Below are 12,464 nucleotides of genomic sequence, written 5' to 3'. Positions count from 1 at the left end.
TATAACTTACTCTCACATGGAGAGCGGCACAACTCTGCTGGGAGGAGAAACATCAATAGCAAGAGTATCCCCGTGAGCTTCGCGTACCATCGCTACACGACGTGGCATGGAGTCTATAAGTCGGTGTATTGTAGCGAGAAGGATAGCCAACCATGCCACCTCAACTCAGGGTCTATTCATTAGTAGGATACCTATTGACCTTCATTAGTAGTTTCATTATGAATGTTTATTTAAACTGAAATTGTGCATGTTGGAAGACGAAGATAGTATCTTCTTGTTAGGAAAATCTGTTAAATATTACACCTTGTAACTGAACGCCGCGGCGCCGCTGAAATCATTGCCAATTTTTAGGTTATACTCTTCTAAAAATAAACAATGATCGCGCCTAAATTTTATCACAAAGAAAATAGAAATAAGATATAATAAATTTGGATTACACACATTATTTAATTAAGTAAATATAGTAAATGTTACAAAATAAGTAAGAACAATAGAGAAAGAATAAGAAAATAGAAGAGAAGTAATATTATGGTTTGTGAACAAAAAATTGATTCACTACAACGTGGTTTCCTGAAGATGGCGATAGCCGAAACTGGTTGAAACCTAAAAATAAATAAAAATCTCCATTGTTAAGTACGAATATTATTTCTATTATCAAAATTTAACATTACGATGATAACAAAGAACCTTAACACAATCATTGTAAAAGTTATTAAAATTATCTGAACACTTCCTAATTTAAAGAGTTATAGTTGCAAACAACAATGTACTTAGTACTTTTCCCAATAAATTAATTTGATATTTAATGTGATTGATAAATCATGCTTTGGTTAGTTAATTCGTTATGAAAGATTCTTTGTTCAATTTTTCTACATCAAACAATTTTGTAATTTTGCAAAAAAAAGGCTTACAAGATTCTTTATGATTAAAAGTCATAATACAGAATCATTATTGTAATACATTAACACAAAAATTATTATAATCTGATGCTGATTAATTTATGAACAAACATGATAAAAAAAATTAAACTATTACCTGTTAAACTGAGGAATTGTCTTCGAAAATTAGACTACAGAAAAACCATAGTTGGTGTCATTTAATTGTTAAGCAAAATAACTTTCTTGAGGGTGTTTGTAATTTCAGTGCAAGGTTAAGCAGTGCACAACAGAGACAAATCGGTAACTATCTATACTTTTAGAGGGCAGCCCCACCTAAAATACACACAAAAAAAATTAGATTTGAAAAATGTGGTATTGTAACTAATTAGAAATAAATCTCGCAATGTACAATTTATGGATATATTGCATTATATAATTATCGTTTATAACCACAATTCAAGCTGAAGAAGCGTGACGTTGCCTTGATATAACCGAAACTTAAGCGTCGTAGGGGATAGGTAAATGGGACCGATAGTTTTACCACAACCATTAAACGGTCCAACATACTTTGATTTCTCGGAAAACAGTCTACCTCAACTTTTGGAAGACTTGCCGTGAAATCAAAGACAAAATCTGTGGTTTATGCAGGATGGAGGTCCCCAGCACTTTACGCGTATTGTTAGAGAACATTTGAATGAAAGATTTCCTGGGAGATGGATAGGGCGAGGGGGCCCATTGCAGGCCCCGTACGTTCGCCGAATTTGAACCCGGTAGACTTTTGTTTGTGGGCCTACTTAAAAAGTTTAGCTTATGTGACACCTGTAAACGATCTTGAAGACTTGCTGGACAATTAGTGGAAAATACGGGTTAATTGAAAGAGTTCGGGCTTCCTTTGAACGCAGAATTAGAAACTGTATTGATGTTGCAGGTCAACATTTTGAACATCTTCAGTAAAAATCTTCGTTTTCATGTAGATTATAAACTTGTACATTTTGTAAAACTTATAAAAACCGAAAGTATTACTTTTCAAATTTTGTTGATATCTATTGTTAATTTCAAGTCAAAATAAGCTTAAATTCCATTAAAAAAATGGTGCGTTTTCGTGTTAAATAATGCCAAAATACGTATGTCAACCTTTTAAAAACGATAATTTTCACTGTTGAATAAAATTCATTATAAAAATATCAGATGGACGTCCAAATAACATGGTAATTACGTTCAAACATGGTGGAGGCTCGGAAATGGAATATTGACTGCGAAGGGATACCTAAACATTAAAAAAAATTAAAGCAATGTGCAGAAAAGTTTGGATCTTTGGGATATTTTATCTTTCAACAGGAAAATGATCCGAAACATACCGCGCTAGATACTAGACTTTGGATCTTCCACAACTGTCCAAAGTACCTCAAAATACCACCACAAAGCCCAGATCTCAATCCTATTGAAAATTTGTGGTCAATATTCAAAAGGAAATCATTATCATTATGAAATTAGAAACACAGTCGATTTAAAAGAAGCCTTCAGAACAGAATGGGTTCAAATATCACCTCAATTAACCACTAAACTAGTGGAATCGATACTGAGTGCTGTTAAACAAAAAGGCTATCTCAATGAGATATTAACATTATTCTAAATGTATAATTTTTGTAAGTAAGATTAAAATGCCCTTTAACATTTAGTAATCGAATTGCTTTTCTTCTTTTGCTTTTACTTTTCTAAATGAAACAAATCATCAAAAATATTTTAAATTCAGGGCATGGCTTATTATTAAGGTGACCAATCGTCCTCCTTTAGGGAGGAGAGTCCTTTTGTATGTTCTGTCCTTCCTTGATAAGTGTCCTCCTAACTGTCCTCCTTTTTGATGTGTTAAAAGTTAAAATAATAACACCGAACTGTTAAATGCGATAGCGAACATATCATACATCGAGCGTTAAGCGAGTCACAAGCGAGTGTCGAGTCTGTTAATACAGAGATTGAAGGCAATACCATGCCCAGCATATGATTTTATAGTGTTTTCGGGTGGGCTGCTCTTTGCACTGGTAAAGTGAAATGGAAGATAGAAATCAGTTTCGATAGAAAGAGATATACATATACGCGTCTCTGCACTGAGTGCGCATTTCACTTCGACCAGTCCACCCGAACACTCTATTAAATTTCAACACTCGCTCTGTCTCGACTCACTTCTCAATTCGTGATTTCTTATTATAGCGTGAATGCTGGCGTGAATTTATACATAACTTGTACTACTACTACTGGTGCTACTATTTTTTGTTCTAAAAAAAATAGATCTTTCTTAACGTAACGAATATTTAACATTTTACTGAAGTAATTACAATTCAAGTACGTTTTATTCTTTAATTCTGAATTTTATTTATTCATAATAAATATAATATGCTTACGTTTTTAATTTTCTTTTTTATTACGTTTTTAATTTTTAAATTTCTTTTAAGGGATGGAAAAATCCAAAAAGAGAAAATGCCATTTCAATGGTCAATTGAAAAAGAATTTCTATTCATAACATCAAAAAAGGACACCATTGTTTTCTGCACTATTTGCAGAGGAGATATATTTTGCATTGCAGAGGAGGTAGAGCAGCTGTAACATAGCACGTGAACACAAATAAACATAAGCAAGCCTTAGATGCGTCAGCTTCTAGTAGCAAAGTTACAAATTTTTTTAAAATTTCTAATTATTCTGATGACGAAAAACAATTAGCTATAATGGAAGGAACGTTTGCGTTCCACATCATCATGCACAACCAAAGTTTGGATTGTACAAGCAAACTATTAAAAAAATTTCACAATGTTAAATTTTCATGTGCTAGGGCAAAATGTGAAGCTATTATTAAATCAGTATTTAAAAATTACTGCGATAAAATACTTGCGGACGACTTGAAAAATGCAAATTTGGTTACGATTTCATCTGATGCCTCCAAATCACAATGAAATCAAATTGTATCCAATATTAGTCAGATTTCATAATGTTAAGAAGGGCGTTCTATTAAAAAATTTAAATTTAGAATCTATTGAGGGTGAAGTTGCTGAAATTTTATCAAATCACCTATACATATCAAATGAAAACAATTTAAAATCTAAAGTTATTGCACTATTAGCTAATAATACAAATACAAATTTTGGTGGGCGAAAGGGGAATATAATAGACGCAAAGGGGTGAATAATGTCTATGTAAAATTACAAGACTTACTACAAAGGAAAACGACCTCTTGGGAGATCTTCCATTACAACTAAGAAGAAATATGTGGTTCATGCAAGACGGTGCTCCTCCACATTTTTCACGTGCTGTGCGCGAACATCTGAATGAAACATTCCCTCACCGTTGGATTGGACGTGGTAGTGAATTTCAGTGGCCACCTCGCAGTCCCGATTTTAATCCACTTGATTTTTATGTGTGGGGTTACATGAAATCAATGGTCTATGCTGAACCTACTATAAATACACGAGACGAGTTATGGAATAGAATTCAAGATGCAGCCAATTCAATACGAAATAATCCTGCTACATTTTTTAAAGTCAGACAATCCTTAACCAAACGGTTAAATGCGTGTATAAATGCTGGTGGTGGTCATGTTGAAACCCTTTTGCAGTAGCTCATAATTAAGCTTAAATTTAATTTAACTTCGCACAACATTAACATGTAGGTTTTGATAACAGTTGTCGTAAGTGGTCTTAGTTCAAGTCTGTTCTAATGTTGTATTTCGTTTTATTAACTGGCGTACAATAAATTGTTTTATTACGTAATTTTTTTATGGTTTCAGTTTAATATTGTTATCAATTATCAATTACGGTTAGGTAAATGTCAACATTCCATGCCATGCTTGTGTCTTAACAGATTAATGCTACGTCGACCACCGTGAAATGTAGTGTAGTGAATTAGTAAAATTCAAATATCTCGAAAATCGTTAATATTTTCAAGATCAAAGAAGTATAGCTTTTTTCTACAGAAATGATGGGGCTATCCAAATTAAACAAGTATGTTGTAAAATAATGAGCGATAAAAAATTTGTAGCTGATTTCATCTAATTCATATGGCGCATGTGGCGACATCTACGAGTTAACTCAAATCCTCTCACACATTATTGTTTACCCTTACAAAAACTATAAGTCAACTATGAGTCATTATGTAGAAAAGTAGCTGATCTATTAACAAAAATCTATTTTATTTTTTTCGCTTTAACATCCTGTATCTCAGTATGGAGCAGACTAAGACCCATTATTGTTAATGAAAATATTATTATTTTGGCCTCCTGAACGTACATTTACAATTTGGCCCATTACTTATGAATCACCCTGTATACAGGTTGTTTCATTAATAATGGGAAATATTTTAACTAGAGATACTACGTGTCAAATAATGACCATTGACCAAAAATAGTCTTATTCAAAATCGCACCGTTTTCGAGATGAAGGTCTTCAAAGTTCCAGGAAAATAAACGTTTTTCCATCTTTAACCCTAGGATGCATAAACCGGGCCTCTCAGGCCCGGCGAGATTTTAGTTATTCATAATTTTCTTAAAATAATTTCAATCGGCTTGAGCATTTAGATATGCTCTAAACACGTCTTTATTCAACACTTGATTCAAAAACATTCAAGTGTAATCAACAATCGAAAAAAAAAATCGTTTCCATTAGCACCCCGTATTTGCATAAACCGGGCCTCCGAAGGCCGTGTACTACTAGTTACTATAGAACAAGTTTCAACTTGTTCATTGCAGGTTGAGGATTATTATAATTTGTCAAACACTGCTGCGCGGAATTGTGCGTGTCTGTGCAAGTTAAAACGTGCATTACTGTTGGATGTATAAAAGCTGTTTTTCATTCAGTTGGAATAGAAGTTGGATTGAGTGAACTTGTGAGATATATATGATAAAGGCGTCAAAAAGGATTGTGAAAAGCGTGAGATTTGGTGACCCCGGTTATGAAGAAATATTGGTGCAGTGGTCAGCTGAATGTGATGATCTGCCTTCTGAAGAAAGTGATGTGTCAGAAGCAGAAAATGATGACACAGAAGATAGAAATTTCGAATTGGTGCCTGACGAGTATTCTGGATCCAGTTCTGATCATGGTGACGATAATTCAGAGGATGATGTTGATGATATTGGTAAGCCTTCAACGAGCGGTTACATTGCTCCAAGTGGTCTGGTATGGAGTTTGGAACCTCCAGCAAAAAATAAAAGTCAACCACACAACATTATTCGGCATGCGCCAGGACTAGCAAGGAAACATATGGCTGCAACACCAAAAGAAGCGTTTCAGTTATTTGTAACTCCAGTTATTGTACAAGAAATTTTGAACTGTACTAATTTAGCGGGCAAGCGTGTTTATGGAGCAAAAAAATTAACGATCATATCGCCTCTTTCAAGGGACGTGCGAGTCATTACAGTACTACAATTTGAAAAGGATGTTTTCGATGTTCAAAGAGACTCATCCTGACTGTTCTGTATCCTATGAAAGCTATAGAACAATTTTCACGAAACATTTCAACATCTCGTTTGGTTACCCAAGGACAGACACTTGTAGCATTTGAGATACTTTCTTAGCTAAGTTAAGATGTATGCAAAAAGCCTATTCTTTATAATTTTAATTTTTGAAAACGAGCGAATCTTTCAGTGAGAGAAACACAAAGTTGATCAATCACTGGGATAAAATCGGACACTTTAAATTTCTCTTTTGGTGACAGATTTGTGTCTTGTGCTTTCATGTAATCGAGCTGGTTCAAAGAAGTGTGAACTTCTTTTTCTGATGCGTGATTGTACGTATTCATAAATATTTGATATTTGTTTAGCTGCTTCTTCGTATTTATCAAAATCATCTCTTTTGGATTCGACGAATGATTTTAACGACTCCAATGCACGCATAGCAGATTCAAGAAACATTTTCGAGTCCTGCAAAATCTGGAATAATAAATGAAGTAGAAAGCTTCGATCCACAAAGATATTTTATGATTTATTTAATACATTTTTCATTCAGTACAACATGTTTCACTTATATATAAGTTTCAATGATAAATTCTACCGCATGACTGAAGTTTTGCACGCATCAGTAAAGCTTGAGTGACGCTCAGTAAAGATAGGTGGAATTTCTGTAGAGTCATTGAAATACCACGGACAGAATTGGTTCACAAGTAGATCCAGATACAGTAAGAGCTATTTTAGAAATCCCGATACCTAGAAACGTTTCTGAAGTTCGTAGGATGGTTGGAGTTGCATCCTGGTATCGTTGGTTTGTGCTGAATTTCTCAACAATTATTTCTCCACTTACGTCATTATTGAGGAAAAATCAAAAATGTAAATAAGCGTGTAGACGTACTGCTGGCATAGCCAGTGTTTTGGTCTAGGTTGTTAAATAAACAAATACACATGGGAAAACAATGTGCCAACCTTACATCAAACGAAATTAGGTTACGTATTGGCAGGCACAGGTTGCGTAGATTATTCCAAACAGAAAACGAACGTTTTCTGCGCAATAATAGACCAGCTGGCTAGATTTTGGGAACAAGAAGAACTACCAGAACGAACTATGAACAATGAAGAATCCGCAAGTGAAATAATTTTCGAACAAACCACAAAACGAGAAGTAGATGGGCGATTTGTAGTAGACATCCCATTCCGAGAGAACCTTACGCAGTTTTTTTTTTGCATTGGAGCAAAGATTTTCTCGCGATGAGAACTTAAGCGTACAGTTTAAGTCTTTTATCTCTGAATACCAAGATTTAGATCATTTGTCTCCTTGTGTAGAATGAAGCAGGTACATATTATCTGGTGCACCATGCCGTTTTAAAACAATCCAGTAGCACAACGAAATTACGAACAGTTTGATGGGTCAGCGACGACTGACACCGGGCTAAACTTATCATTTAAACTTAAATGATGTGCAAATGAAAGGATCTACCGTTCAAAGCGATCTGTTTGATATACTGATACGATTTTGAAAACATAAGTACGTACTTGGTGCAGATGTCGAGAAAGACAAGTACTTATTAACCCAAGTCAACAAAAATATCAACGCATTCTAAATAATACCGATGAAGACATAAAATGCTATGAACTCAACATAGTAACATACGGATTGACATCTTCCTCGTATTTGGCGACACGATGTCTAAAACAACTTGCCATCGAAAATCAGCACCAATATCCTTTAGTTTCCAAGGCTATACAAAAAGATCTTTTAACAGGAGTTGATGCCTTAGACGAGGCACTAAAGATGAAAACAGAAATTACACAGATTTTGCAGACTGCAACATTCAACCTACGAAAGTGGATAACGAACGACAGGCAAATTTTAAACTCAGTTCAAGACCATGACCTCGTAGAACAACCCTTAACAATAATAAATTTAAGTGATAACGAATCAAGTCGAACATTATTTTGGCAGCCGCACAAAGATCACCTTAATTATTATGTTTCTTCCGATAACTACAAAACAATAACAAAACGAAGGGTGTTGTACATGATCAGTAAGATTTATGACCCCCCTACGACAAGGATTTTATGTCAACTGGTGCACCTCCAGGATCTTTTGGACTTGCTAACCCGAGTGAATGGATGAATGCGGAGCTGTTTGTCCAAGTCATGCAGCACTTTATAAAACATACTTGTGCATCCCCAGAAAATCCCGCATCGTTAATAATGGTTAATCACGAATCCCATCTGAGTATTGACACTTTAGATCTAGCCAAAAGATCTGAAGTCTGTGTTCTTATCCTACACCCACACACAACAGCTAAAAGGCAATCACTTGATGTGAGTATTATAATAGCGCTGTAGGTTTCTAGTTGTGAAGAACAGAGGCAAACAGATAGCAATCTACAACGTTCCCGAGTGTGTGGGTCAAGCATATCAAAAAGCAATGATGCCAATAAATATTGTAGTAGCTTTAAAAAAATGTAGAATTTTTCCATACGCAGACGTTTTTGAAAAAATTAGTTTCATGCCGTCAGCAGTCACCGACTGAGAACAATCAGGACCATCTACAGAATTGCCGGTTTCTGCTTCTTTAGACCACCTGCGATATGACCCAAACAATTTTGGCAGTCCTCCATCAGAGGCAACATACGCTGAAGGTAACTACACCCTATTCCACGAGAAGCTGAAAGTCTATCGGTACTGGAAATGGATAAGCCTATATTTGAAGACATTTCTGCTGAAGTCAGCAATCACGATAGCAGAAGTTTTGAAAAAACTTTGTAGGAAGCAAGCTCTTACCTACAAAAATAAATATAATAAAATATATAAATATATAATATATAATAAATATATAAATGCACACAATAAAGTGTTATGATTTTTGAGGATTTTATGTATTATACAGTTCTTGTCTTTAAATTTATATTTCGTAAGGATTTTGATAATATTTTTCTAATTGTTAATACTCAACTATGGTTTATTTGAAATGATTGATTTATTAAGTGATTTTAACCAATTCGGCATTTCTCAGGCCGATATTACACTATCATAGATCTATTATTAAATATTTGTAATATAACGTTTGATGAGAAAATATTATGGAAAATATGTTGTCTATTTACACTACGTAATATATTTGATCATATTATTATATAAAATGCATGAACCACAGCTTTTTGCTTTTGGTGCCTGTTTGAGTTCAATAACTGCAATCTGTTTATTATTGAAAAAGTAACGCAAAAAGAAGACAAAATGAATGTGGGCAAAATCATTTATTGAGGGAATTGAAAAGTGAAGATCCAAACCATTACGAGAACTATTTAAAGTGGATGAGAAGAGCTTTTGTTTCTAGGCGTCTAAAGTATATAAATTGATTTCACAGAAATATACTCATTTAAGAAACAGTACAACGGTGGAAGACCGCCTTATTGTAAAACTTAGATTCTTAGCAGCTGGTGAATCTTATCTTATCCTTTGTCCTTAGCTTAATCCATTGACTTTCTTCCTTACATCAAAACTATATATAAAAAAGATTTGGTACATTACACTGTAATATTTTTCATCAAATATACTCGTATATGATGATATTACCCTATTATAGTGTAATACCCCGGTCGCAGCAAATAGGAATTAATTGATAAAAATATAGAAACTATATTAAAAACGACTATTTTTATTATGATACCTGGGGCCAGATTCGGCATCAAATTTTACATTTTATGCGAATCGAAATCTGGATATATTTGGTCATTCGTAATTTACACAGAAAGGGAAACAATAATCGATAGTAATTATAATTGATTAGATTAAGACCAGGGAATGGGAACACAAATTGTTATGTCTTAAATGAGACCAATTTTGAATTTGAGACACCGTCTTACCACGGACAATTCTTATACTTCCCCGACACTTGCAGATATTCTTTAGCAATTCAAAATCGACGATGAAAAGAGAGTCCAACCTTCGGTCATCGTTGGTTATTTTCCAAACAGAAAGGTTTTTCCTGATAACGTTGAGAAGGAATTTAAAGATTATATTCTTCAAGCTTCGGATATTTACTGTGGGTTAACGCGAAAAGAAATCAAAACCCTCGCTTATTAACTTTGTGTTACAAATTCTATTTCATGTCTTAAATCTTGGGAAAAAAAGGAATGTGATGGAGATGATTTTTTTTGAACCGATTTTTTTTTGAGAAAGCAGAGAATTGTAGAAAGGACATTGGTCGTCCAGACGTTGTTACTGTATATAATATGCATATGGGTGGCGTGGATTTGCAAGATTCTCTATTAGGCCTGTATCCTATAAAATTAAAAAGTCGTAAATGCTATCTTCGCATATTTTTTCACATGCTGGACGTTGTTGTAGTTAATGCTTGGTTACTCTTTCGCTGAATAAACAAGCAACTAAATAACAATGACTGTTGTTCCTTGCTAGAATTTAAAACTACATTAGCGCGAGACTTATGTTTGAATGGTAAAATTGCACCTGAAAACAAAAAGGGACGGCCCAATCGCTCTAAGCGCACTCGTTCTGCTTTATCCCTTCCATCAAAAAGAGGAAGTGATGAGCCTCGGCCAACATATAGTATCAGGTCTGACAACATTGGACATTGGCCTTTACACACGGATAACCGCGAAAGATGTAAAAACCACAATTGTTATAGAAAATCTCGGACTATGTGTGAATAATGTAGAGTGCACCTCTGTTTCCACTAAAACAATAATTGTTTTAAACAATTTCATTGTAAGTGACGATTAAACATACAGTTATGTCGTTAACCCGAAATATTTTGTTTACATCTTTTATCTTGTTGATTTTTCTTGCGCTTCTAGTTTTAATATTAATTTTGGAAAACTGTAGTTTTTATGTACCGGGTGGGCCACTAAGAAAGGATGCCGGCTATATCTCATAAATTGTTGATGGCATAGTATTCAGACAAAAAAATTCTTATACAAAGTGGCCTATAGAAACTGCTGGAAATTATTTTCAAGTTTGTAAAACTACCGCTAGGGGCGTAATGCCAACGACAAAATTTAAATGTAGTTTTTCGTAAAATTTTGATAATAAACTTCATTCAGCTATAATATTTTTAGAATCTTTAGATAATTTCTGACAACATTCGTTAGTCCATTTTTTTGCTTGCTGCTTAAATAAGTGAGGTACGGGGTGTTACATTTAGGTAATATCAAAATATTCTCATTGATCTTAGCGGGCCATGATAAAACAAAATCCGATTGTTTAATTTTATGGCGTCAAGTCAAACTGTTGTTACTGTCATTTAGTGTTTTCTCTGTCGTGTGAATAACTTAATTTAGCTATTTTAAAAATCCCGACCAATGAGGAAGCGTATGATATGCTTGCGAGTTACTTTGAATGCATGCAGAATGCAACTATTGCTGCAAGACATTATGCAGTTCGTCATCCACAACGGCAGCATTATAACACAAATGTTTTCATCCGTATAGCCCATTAGTTAAGGACTACAGGAAGTATTCATCGTTCTATATATCATAGAACACGTAGAAGTCGCACTGAAGAAAACGTAATAAATGTTTTAGCGTATGTGGAATTCAATCCACAGCTTAGCACAAGAACAATCGCTGATGGTTTAGGTGTTACTCGGACGACGGTCCGACGTATTTTAAGAGAATATGGGTAGGTATAAAAGAATATATGAAAATACTACATGTTTTATGAAATCAACCAGCGAGAATACGAACTAACACATTTTAATGTAGGATGCACTCGTACCACGTAGTTCTCCATCAAGCTCTGACTGCAAGAGATTGTGATATTCGTCTGGATTACTGCCACTGGTTAACAAACATGTTAATAGAAGATCCTTAACTGATTTCAAGGATGCTGTGGACTGACGAGGCCACATTCAATAGTGATGGTGCAAACCTGCATAATATGCATTACTGGTCGCGTAACAACCCTCATTGGATGCGAGAAATACAGCATCAAGGCCTGTGGATCGTAAACGTTTGGTGCGGGATTTTAGGTGGACGCATTATTGGTCCTTATATATTTAACAATAGACTAAATGGTGCAACGTACCTCAATTTTTTAAGAAATGAACTGTCAATTCTTTTGGAAGATGTGCCTTTAGCTATTCGCAGAGACATGTCTTTTCAGCACGATGGGTGCCCGGCACATTT

This window comes from Onthophagus taurus, chromosome 11 (assembly GCF_036711975.1).
Source record: "Onthophagus taurus isolate NC chromosome 11, IU_Otau_3.0, whole genome shotgun sequence".
In the NCBI taxonomy this organism is placed as follows: domain Eukaryota; kingdom Metazoa; phylum Arthropoda; class Insecta; order Coleoptera; family Scarabaeidae; genus Onthophagus; species Onthophagus taurus.
The sequence above is the reverse complement of the archived record's forward strand: the minus strand, read 5'-3'. Positions refer to the sequence as shown.